Source organism: Oncorhynchus gorbuscha, unplaced genomic scaffold (genome assembly GCF_021184085.1).
Source record: "Oncorhynchus gorbuscha isolate QuinsamMale2020 ecotype Even-year unplaced genomic scaffold, OgorEven_v1.0 Un_scaffold_1628, whole genome shotgun sequence".
Classification (NCBI taxonomy): Eukaryota; Metazoa; Chordata; class Actinopteri; order Salmoniformes; family Salmonidae; genus Oncorhynchus; species Oncorhynchus gorbuscha.
In genome coordinates this window covers 50,260-60,776 of record NW_025746353.1, presented here as the reverse complement: position 1 = coordinate 60,776, position 10,517 = coordinate 50,260, and positions in this window count along the sequence as shown.

The window sequence follows — 10,517 nt, the reverse complement described above, 5'->3', positions numbered from 1 at the left end:
CTATATAAATAAATTTGATTTGATTTGTATCCAGGTTGTATCCAGTCAGGTTGTATCCAGTCAGGTTGTATCCAGTCAGGTTGTATCCAGTCAGGTTGTGTCCAGTCAGGTTGTGTCCAGTCAGGTTGTACCCAGTCAGTTTGTGTCAGTAACTCCACTATACAGGTTGTACCCAGTCAGGTTGTATCCAGTCAGGTTGTACCCAGTCAGGTTGTACCCAGTCAGGTTGTGTCCAGTCAGGTTGTGTCCAGTCAGGTTGTACCCAGTCAGTTTGTGTCAGTAACTCCACTATACAGGTTGTACCCAGTCAGGTTGTGCCTGTCAGGTTGTGTCCAGTCAGGTTGTACCCAGTCAGTTTGTGTCAGTAACTCCACTATACAGGTTGTACCCAGTGAGGTTGTATCCAGTCAGGTTGTACCCAGTCAGGTTGTACCCAGTCAGGTTGTGTCCAGTCAGGTTGTGTCCAGTCAGGTTGTACCCAGTCAGTTTGTGTCAGTAACTCCACTATACAGGTTGTACCCAGTCAGGTTGTGCCTGTCAGGTTGTACTCAGTCAGGTTGTACTCAGTCAGGTTGTACCCAGTCAGGTTGTACCCAGTCAGGTTGTACCCAGCCAGGTTGTGCCCAGTCAGGTTGTACCCAGTCAGGTTGTATCCAGTCAGGTTGTGACAGTAACTCCACTATACAGGTTGTACCCAGTCAGGTTGTACCCAGTCAGGTTGTATTCAGGTTGTATTCAGTCAGGTTGTACCCAGTCAGGTTGTACCCAGTCAGGTTGTATCCAGTCAGGTTGTATTCAGGTTGTACCCAGTCAGGTTGTACCCAGTCAGGTTGTACCCAGTCAGGTTGTATCCAGTCAGGTTGTATTCAGGTTGTACCCAGTCAGGTTGTATTCAGGTTGTACCCAGTAAGGTTGTACCCAGTCAGGTTGTATCCAGTCAGGTTGTACCCAGTCAGGTTGTATTCAGTCAGGTTGTACCCAGTCAGGTTGTATTCAGTCAGGTTGTACCCAGTCAGGTTGTATCCAGTCAGGTTGTATCCAGTCAGGTTGTATCCAGGTTGTACCCAGTCAGGTTGTGTCCAGTCAGGTTGTGTCCAGTCAGGTTGTACCCAGTCAGGTTGTGTCCAGTCAGGTTGTATCCAGTCAGGTTGTGTCCAGTCAGGTTGTACCCAGTCAGGTTGTATCCAGTCAGATTGTATCCAGTCAGGTTGTATCCAGTCAGATTGTATCCAGTCAGGTTGTATCCAGGTTGTATCCAGGTTGTACCCAGTCAGGTTGTATCCAGTCAGGTTGTGTCAGTAACTCCACTATAAAGGTTGTAGCCTTCTGAAAGTATTCAGACCCGTGTGAAGTTGCTGGATGTTGGCGAGACCTGGAACATGCCGTCTTACCTGTCGATCCAGAGCATCCCAAACAGTGGATGATGTGTCTGGTGAGGATGCAGGTCATTGAAGAACTGGGACATTTTCAGTTTCCAGGAATGTAGTCCAGAACCTTGTGACACGGGGCCGTGCATTATCATGCTGAAACATGAGGTGATGAATGGCACGACAATGGACCTCAGAATCTCACCATGGTATCTCTGTTCGATAAAATGCAATTGTGTTCGTTTATCCATAGCTTATGCCTGGCCATAACCCCACTGCCACCATGGTCAACCTGTTCTACCCAGTTGACATTGTTTCCATACCATAACCCCCCCCACCATGGGGCCCAGTACCCCACTGACAATGGACCCAGATATCTGGTATCAGCAACGTTGACATCAGTAAACACCCTACCATAACCCCCCACCATGGGGCCCTCTGTTCAGGTTGACATCAGTAAACACCATACCATAACACCCCCACCATGGGGCCCTCTGTTCACAACGTTGACATTGGCAAACCGCTCGCCCACACGACGCCATACACATGGTCTGAGGTTGTGAGGCCGGTTGGACGTACTGCCAAATTCTCTAAAACAACGTTGGAGATGGCTTATGGTAGAGAAATGAACATGCAATTATTTGCTGGACATTCCTGCACGTTCCCTCAACTTGAGACATCTGTGGCATTGTGTTGTGTTACAAAACTGCATATTTTAGAGTGACCTTTTATTGTCCCTGGCACAAGGTGCACCTGTGTAATGATCATGCTGTTTAATCGGCTTCTTGATATGCCACACCTGTCAGGTGGATGAATTATCTTGACAAAAGAGAAATAATCACCAACAGGGATGTAAAAAAAATGAGTGCACAACATTTCAGAGAAACTCGCTTTTTGTGGAACATTTCTGGGATATTTTAGTTCAGCTCATGAAACATGGGATCAGTGAGGTTGTATCCAGTCAGGTTGTACCCAGTCAGGTTGTATCCAGTCAGGTTGTACCCAGTCAGGTTGTATCCAGTCAGGTTGTATCCAGGTTGTACCCAGTCAGGTTGTACCCAGTCAGGTTGTGTCCAGTCAGGTTGTACCCAGTCAGGTTGTATCCAGTCAGGTTGTATCCAGTCAGGTTGTACCCAGTCAGGTTGTATCCAGTCAGGTTGTACCCAGTCAGGTTGTATCCAGTCAGGTTGTATCCAGTCAGGTTGTATCCAGTCAGGTTGTGTCCAGTCAGGTTGTGTCCAGTCAGGTTGTGTCCAGTCAGGTTGTGTCCAGTCAGGTTGTATCCAGTCAGGTTGTGTCCAGTCAGGTTGTGTCCAGTCAGGTTGTATCCAGTCAGGTTGTATCCAGTCAGGTTGTATCCAGTCAGTAACTCCACTATACGAGTTGTACTCAGTCAGGTTGTATCCAGTCAGGTTGTACCCAGTCAGGTTGTGTCCAGTCAGATTGTACCCAGTCAGGTTGTATCCAGTCAGGTTGTATGCAGTCAGGTTGTACCCAGTCAGGTTGTACCCAGTCAGGTTGTATCCAGTCAGGTTGTGCCCAGTCAGGTTGTACCCAATCAGGTTGTATCCAGTCAGGTTGTACCCTGTCAGGTTGTGTCCAGTCAGGTTGTGTCCAGTCAGGTTGTACCCAGTCAGGATGTATCCAGTCAGGTTGTACCCAGTCAGGTTGTGTCCAGTCAGGTTGTATCCAGTCAGGTTGTATCCAGGTTGTACACAGTCAGGTTGTACCCAGTCACGTTGTACCCAGTCAGGTTGTGTCAGTAACCACTATACAGGTTGTACCCAGTCAGGTTGTTTCCAGTCAGGTTGTACCCAGTCAGGATGTATCCAGTCAGGTTGTACCCAGTCAGGTTGTGTCCAGTCAGGTTGTGTCAGTAACTCCACTATACAGGTTGTACACAGTCAGGTTGTACCCAGTCACGTTGTACCCAGTCAGGTTGTGTCAGTAACTCCACTATACAGGTTGTACCCAGTCAGGTTGTACCCAGTCAGGTTGTATCCAGTCAGGTTGTATCCAGTCAGGTTGTATCCAGTCAGGTTGTATCCAGTCAGGTTGTACACAGTCAGGTTGTACCCAATCAGGTTGTATCCAGGTTGTATCCAGTCAGATTCATTGTGTCAGTAACTCCACTATAAAGGTTGTACCCAGTCAGGTTGTGCCTGTCAGGTTGTACTCAGTCAGGTTGTACCCAGTCAGGTTGTGCCCAGTCAGGTTGTGCCCAGTCAGGTTGTGCCCAGCCAGGTTGTACCCAGTCAGGTTGTACCCAGTCAGGTTGTACCCAGTCAGGTTGTATGCAGGTTGTACCCAGTCAGGTTGTATCCAGTAACTCCAGGGTTGTACCCAGTCAGGTTGTACCCAGCCAGGTTGTATCCCAGTCAGGTTGTACCCAGTCAGGTTGTACCCAGTCAGGTTGTACCCAGGTTATATCCAGTCAGGTTGTATTGTATCCAGTCAGGTTGTACCCAGTCAGGTTGTATCCAGTCAGGTTGTACCCAGTCAGGTTGTACCCAGTCAGGTTGTATCCAGTCAGGTTGTACCCAGTCAGGTTGTACCCAGTCAGGTTGTACCCAGTCAGGTTGTACCCAGTCAGGTTGTATCCAGTCAGGTTGTATCCAGGTTGTATCCAGTCAGGTTGTATCCAGTCAGGTTGTATCCAGTCAGGTTGTACCCAGTCAGGTTGTACCCAGTCAGGTTGTACCCAGTCAGGTTGTATCCAGTCAGGTTGTATCCAGTCAGGTTGTATCCAGTCAGGTTGTATCCAGGTTGTATCCAGTCAGGTTGTATCCAGGTTGTACCCAGTCAGGTTGTATCCAGGTTGTACCCAGTCAGGTTGTACCCAGTCAGGTTGTATCCAGTCAGGTTGTATCCAGGTTGTATCCAGTCAGGTTGTATCCAGTCAGGTTGTATCCAGTCAGGTTGTATCCAGTCAGGTTGTATCCAGTCAGGTTGTATCCAGGTTGTACCCAGTCAGGTTGTATCCAGTCAGGTTGTACCCAGGTTGTATCCAGTCAGGTTGTATCCAGGTTGTATCCAGTCAGGTTGTACCCAGGTTGTATCCAGTCAGGTTGTATCCAGGTTGTACCCAGTCAGGTTGTACCCAGTCAGGTTGTACCCAGTCAGGTTGTACCCAGACAGGTTGTATCCAGGTTGTATCCAGTCAGGTTGTATCCAGGTTGTACCCAGTCAGGTTGTACCCAGTCAGGTTGTATCCAGTCAGGTTGTATCCAGGTTGTACCCAGCCAGGTTGTGCCCAGTCAGGTTGTACCCAGTCAGGTTGTACCCAGTCAGGTTGTACCCAGTCAGGTTGTATCCAGTCAGGTTGTATCCAGGTTGTACCCAGTCAGGTTTTACCCAGTCAGGTTGTATCCAGTCAGGTTGTATCCAGTCAGGTTGTACCCAGTCAGGTTGTATTCAGTCAGGTTGTACCCAGTCAGGTTGTATCCAGTCAGATTGTACCCAGTCAGGTTGTATCCAGGTTGTACCCAGTCAGATTGTACCCAGTCAGGTTGTACCCAGTCAGGTTGTATCCAGGTTGTACCCAGTCAGGTTGTATCCAGTCAGGTTGTATCCAGTCAGGTTGTACCCAGTCAGGTTGTATCCAGGTTGTACCCAGTCAGGTTGTATCCAGTCAGGTTGTATCCAGTCAGGTTGTATCCAGTCAGGTTGTATCCAGTCAGGTTGTATTCAGGTTGTACCCAGTCAGGTTGTATCCAGGTTGTACCCAGTCAGGTTGTATCCAGGTTGTACCCAGTCAGGTTGTATCCAGGTTGTACCCAGTCAGGTTGTATCCAGTCAGGTTGTATCCAGTCAGGTTGTATCCAGTCAGGTTGTATCCAGTCAGGTTGTACCCAGTCAGGTTGTATCCAGTCAGGTTGTACCCAGGTTGTATCCAGTCAGGTTGTACCCAGTCAGATTGTACCCAGTCAGGTTGTATCCAGTCAGATTGTACCCAGTCAGGTTGTATCCAGTCAGATTGTACCCAGTCAGGTTGTATCCAGTCAGATTGTACCCAGTCAGGTTGTATCCAGTCAGGTTGTATCCAGTCAGGTTGTATCCAGTCAGGTTGTACCCAGTCAGGTTGTATTCAGGTTGTATTCAGTCAGGTTGTACCCAGTCAGGTTGTACCCAGTCAGGTTGTATCCAGTCAGGTTGTATTCAGGTTGTACCCAGTCAGGTTGTATTCAGGTTGTACCCAGTCAGGTTGTACCCAGTCAGGTTGTATCCAGTCAGGTTGTGTCAGTAACTCCACTATAAAGGTTGTACCCAGTCAGGTTGTACCCAGTCAGGTTGTACCCAGTCAGGTTGTATCCAGGTTGTACCCAGTCAGGTTGTATCCAGTCAGGTTGTATCCAGGTTGTATCCAGTCAGGTTGTGTCAGTAACTCCACTATACAGGTTGTACCCAGTCAGGTTGTATCCAGGTTGTACCCAGTCAGGTTGTATCCAGGTTGTATCCAGTCAGGTTGTGTCAGTAACTCCACTATACAGGTTGTACCCAGTCAGGTTGTATCCAGGTTGTATCCAGTCAGGTTGTATCCAGGTTGTACCCAGTCAGGTTGTATCAGGTTGTATCCAGGTTGTATCAGGTTGTAAGTCAACAGTAACTCCACTATACAGGTTGTACCCAGTCAGGTTGTATCCAGGTTGTATCCAGTCAGGTTGTGTCAGTAACTCCACTATACAGGTTGTACCCAGTCAGGTTGTACCCAGTCAGGTTGTACCCAGTCAGGTTGTATCCAGTCAGGTTGTATCCAGTCAGGTTGTACCCAGTCAGGTTGTACCCAGTCAGGTTGTACCCAGTCAGGTTGTATCCAGTCAGGTTGTACCCAGTCAGGTTGTATCCAGTCAGGTTGTGTCAGTAACTCCACTATAAAGGTTGTAGCCTTCTGAAAGTATTCAGACCCGTATGAAGTTGCTGGATGTTGGCGAGACCTGGAACACGCCGTCTTACCCGTCGATCCAGAGCATCCCAAACAGTGGATGATGTGTCTGGTGAGGATGCAGGTCATTGAAGAACTGGGACATTTTCAGTTTCCAGGAATGTAGTCCAGAACCTTGTGACACGGGGCCGTGCATTATCATGCTGAAACATGAGGTGATGAATGGCACGACAATGGACCTCAGAATCTCACCACGGTATCTCTGTTCGATAAAATGCAATTGTGTTCGTTTATCCATAGCTTATGCCTGGCCATAACCCCACTGCCACCATGGGTCAACCTGTTCACAACGTTGACATTGGCAAACACCATACCATAACCCCCCCCCCCCACCATGGGGCCCTCTGTTCACAACGTTGACATCAGTAAACACCATACCATAACCCCACCATGGGGCCCTCTGTTCACAACGTTGACATCAGTAAACACCATACCATAACCCCCCCCACCATGGGGCCCTCTGTTCACAACGTTGACATCAGTAAACACCATACCATAACCCCCACCATGGGGCCCTCTGTTCAGAACGTTGACATCAGTAAACACCATACCATAACACCCCCCAACCATGGGGCTCAACGTCTCAGTTCATACCAACGTTGACATCAGTAAACACCATACCATAACCCCCCCACCACCATGGGGCCCTCTGTTCACAACGTTGACATCAGTAAACACCATACCATAACCCCCCCACCATGGGGCCCTCTGTTCACAACGTTGACATTGGCAAACCGCTCGCCCACACGACGCCATACACATGGTCTGAGGTTGTGAGGCCGGTTGGACGTACTGCCAAATTCTCTAAAACAACGTTGGAGATGGCTTATGGTAGAGAAATGAACATGCAATTATTTGCTGGACATTCCTGCACGTTCCCTCAACTTGAGACATCTGTGGCATTGTGTTGTGTTACAAAACTGCACATTTTAGAGTGACCTTTTATTGTCCCTGGCACAAGGTGCACCTGTGTAATGATCATGCTGTTTAATCGGCTTCTTGATATGCCACACCTGTCAGGTGGATGGATTATCTTGGCAAAAGAGAAATAATCACCGACAGGGTGATAAATTAGTGCCCAACATTTCAGAGAAACTCGCTTTTTGTGGACCATTTCTGGGATATTTTATTTCAGCTCATGAAACATGGGACCAACACTTTACATGTTGTGTTTATATTTTAGTGTAGAATAGGTTATTTTTGGTTGTAATGGTGACTTCTAGAGACAGGCACGCAGGCAGACAAACAGGCAGGCAAGACAGACAGAGACCTCTTCAGATAGACTTGTAGACGTCATAGTGACAGACAGACAGCTCTTCAGATAGACTTGTAGACGTCATAGTGACAGACAGCTCTTCAGATAGACTTGTAGACATCATAGTGACAGACAGACAGACAGACAGCTCTTCAGATAGACTTGTAGACGTCATAGTGACCGACAGACAGCTCTTCAGATAGACTTCTAGACGTCATAGTGACAGACAGACAGACAGCTCTTCAGATAGACTTGTAGACGTCATAGTGACAGACAGACAGCTCTTCAGATAGACTTGTAGACGTCATAGTGACAGAGAGACAGCTCTTCAGATAGACTTGTAGACATCATAGTGACAGACAGACAGCTCTTCAGATAGACTTGTAGACATCATAGTGACAGACAGACAGCTCTTCAGATAGACTTGTAGACATCATAGTGACAGACAGACAGACAGACAGCTCTTCAGATAGACTTGTAGACGTCATAGTGACCGACAGACAGCTCTTCAGATAGACTTCTAGACGTCATAGTGACAGACAGACAGACAGCTCTTCAGATAGACTTGTAGACGTCATAGTGACAGACAGACAGCTCTTCAGATAGACTTGTAGACGTCATAGTGACAGAGAGACAGCTCTTCAGATAGACTTGTAGACATCATAGTGACAGACAGACAGCTCTTCAGATAGACTTGTAGACATCATAGTGACAGACAGACAGCTCTTCAGATAGACTTGTAGACGTCATAGTGACCGACAGACAGCTCTTCAGATAGACTTGTAGACGTCATAGTGACAGAGAGACAGATAGACTTGTAGACAGACAGACAGCTCTTCAGATAGACTTGTAGACGTCATAGTGACAGACAGGCAGCTCTTCAGATAGACTTGTAGACGTCATAGTGACAGAGAGACAGCTCTTCAGATAGACTTGTAGACATCATAGTGACAGACAGACAGCTCTTCAGATAGACTTGTAGACATCATAGTGACAGACAGACAGCTCTTCAGATAGACTTGTAGACATCATAGTGACAGACAGACAGCTCTTCAGATAGACTTGTAGACATCATAGTGACAGACAGACAGACAGACAGCTCTTCAGATAGACTTGTAGACGTCATAGTGACAGACAGCTCTTCAGATAGACTTCTAGACGTCATAGTGACAGACAGGCAGCTCTTCAGATAGACTTCTAGACGTCATAGTGACAGACAGACAGCTCTTCAGATAGACTTGTAGACGTCATAGTGACAGACAGACAGCTCTTCAGATAGACTTCTAGACGTCATAGTGACAGACAGACAGCTCTTCAGATAGACTTCTAGACGTCATAGTGACAGACAGACAGCTCTTCAGATAGACTTCTAGACGTCATAGTGACAGACAGACAGCTCTTCAGATAGACTTCTAGACGTCATAGTGACAGACAGACAGCTCTTCAGATAGACTTCTAGACGTCATAGTGACAGACAGACAGCTCTTCAGATAGACTTCTAGACGTCATAGTGACAGACAGACAGCTCTTCAGATAGACTTCTAGACGTCATAGTGACAGACAGGCAGCTCTTCAGATAGACTTCTAGACGTCATAGTGACAGACAGACAGCTCTTCAGATAGACTTCTAGACGTCATAGTGACAGACAGACAGCTCTTCAGATAGACTTCTAGACGTCATAGTGACAGACCGGGACCTTTAATACCACATTTCACAAGTATTTATATTCAGAGTTCTATGCTGTCCAGCAGAGAGAGAGTAAATACTAACATAAATACATATGGGTTAGGGTTAGGGGGTTAGGGTTAGGGTTAGGTCCAGAGTTCTATGCTGTCCAGCAGAGAGAGAGTAAATACTAACATAAATACATATGGGTTAGGGTTAGGGGGTTAGGGTTAGGGGGTTAGGGTTAGGTCCAGAGTTCTATGCTGTCCAGCAGAGAGAGAGTAAATACTAACATAAATACATATGGGTTAGGGTTAGGGTTAGGGGGTTAGGGTTAGGGGGTTAGGGTTAGGTCCAGAGTTCTATGCTGTCCAGCAGAGAGAGAGTAAATACTAACATAAATAAATATGGGTTAGGGTTAGGGGTTAGGGTTAGGTCCAGAGTTCTATGCTGTCCAGCAGAGAGAGACTAAATACTAACATAAATAAATATGGGTTAGGGTTAGGGGGTTAGGGTTAGGTCCATAGTTCTATGCTGTCCAGCAGAGAGAGACTAAATGCTAACATAAATAAATATGCTTATGACTTAACCCTTATGGGTTAGGGTTAGGTCAGGGTTTTGTTCCAGCAGAGAACACTTGGTAATCAGCTAACATAAGGCTAAATATTGAATTAGGGTTAGGGGTTATTGGTTAATCTCAGATGCTTCTATAACAGACCAGCTGATTGAGTAAATCTAAGCATAAATAAAGATGCTCTGATTGTAAATACAGATGCATAAATAACAGATGCTTGAGGGTTAATCTACAGGTTAGGGTTAGGAGTTAGGGTTAGGGGTTAGGTTACAGACGTTAGGTCCATAGTTCTATCCTGTCCAGCAGAGGCTAACTAAATGCTAACATAAATACATATGCTCTATGACTCTAACCCTCCTCCATGAGAGCTGCAAGGTGTGCAGGGTTTTGTTCCAGCCCTTGAACACTTGGTTCTAATCAGCTACTCAGCTGTTTTATATTGAATACTATAACAGGCGCTTATGATTGGCTAATCTACAGAGCTTCCTATAACAGACGCTCTGATTGGCTAATCTACAGATGCTTCTATAACAGACGCTCTGATTGGCTAATCTACAGCTGCTTCTATAACAGATGCTCTGATTGGCTAATCTACAGCTGCTTCTATAACAGATGCTCTGATTGGCTAATCTACAGATGCTTTTGGTGTAACAGATGCTCTGATTGGCTAATCTACAGAGCTGCTTCTATAACAGACGCTCTGATTGGCTAAT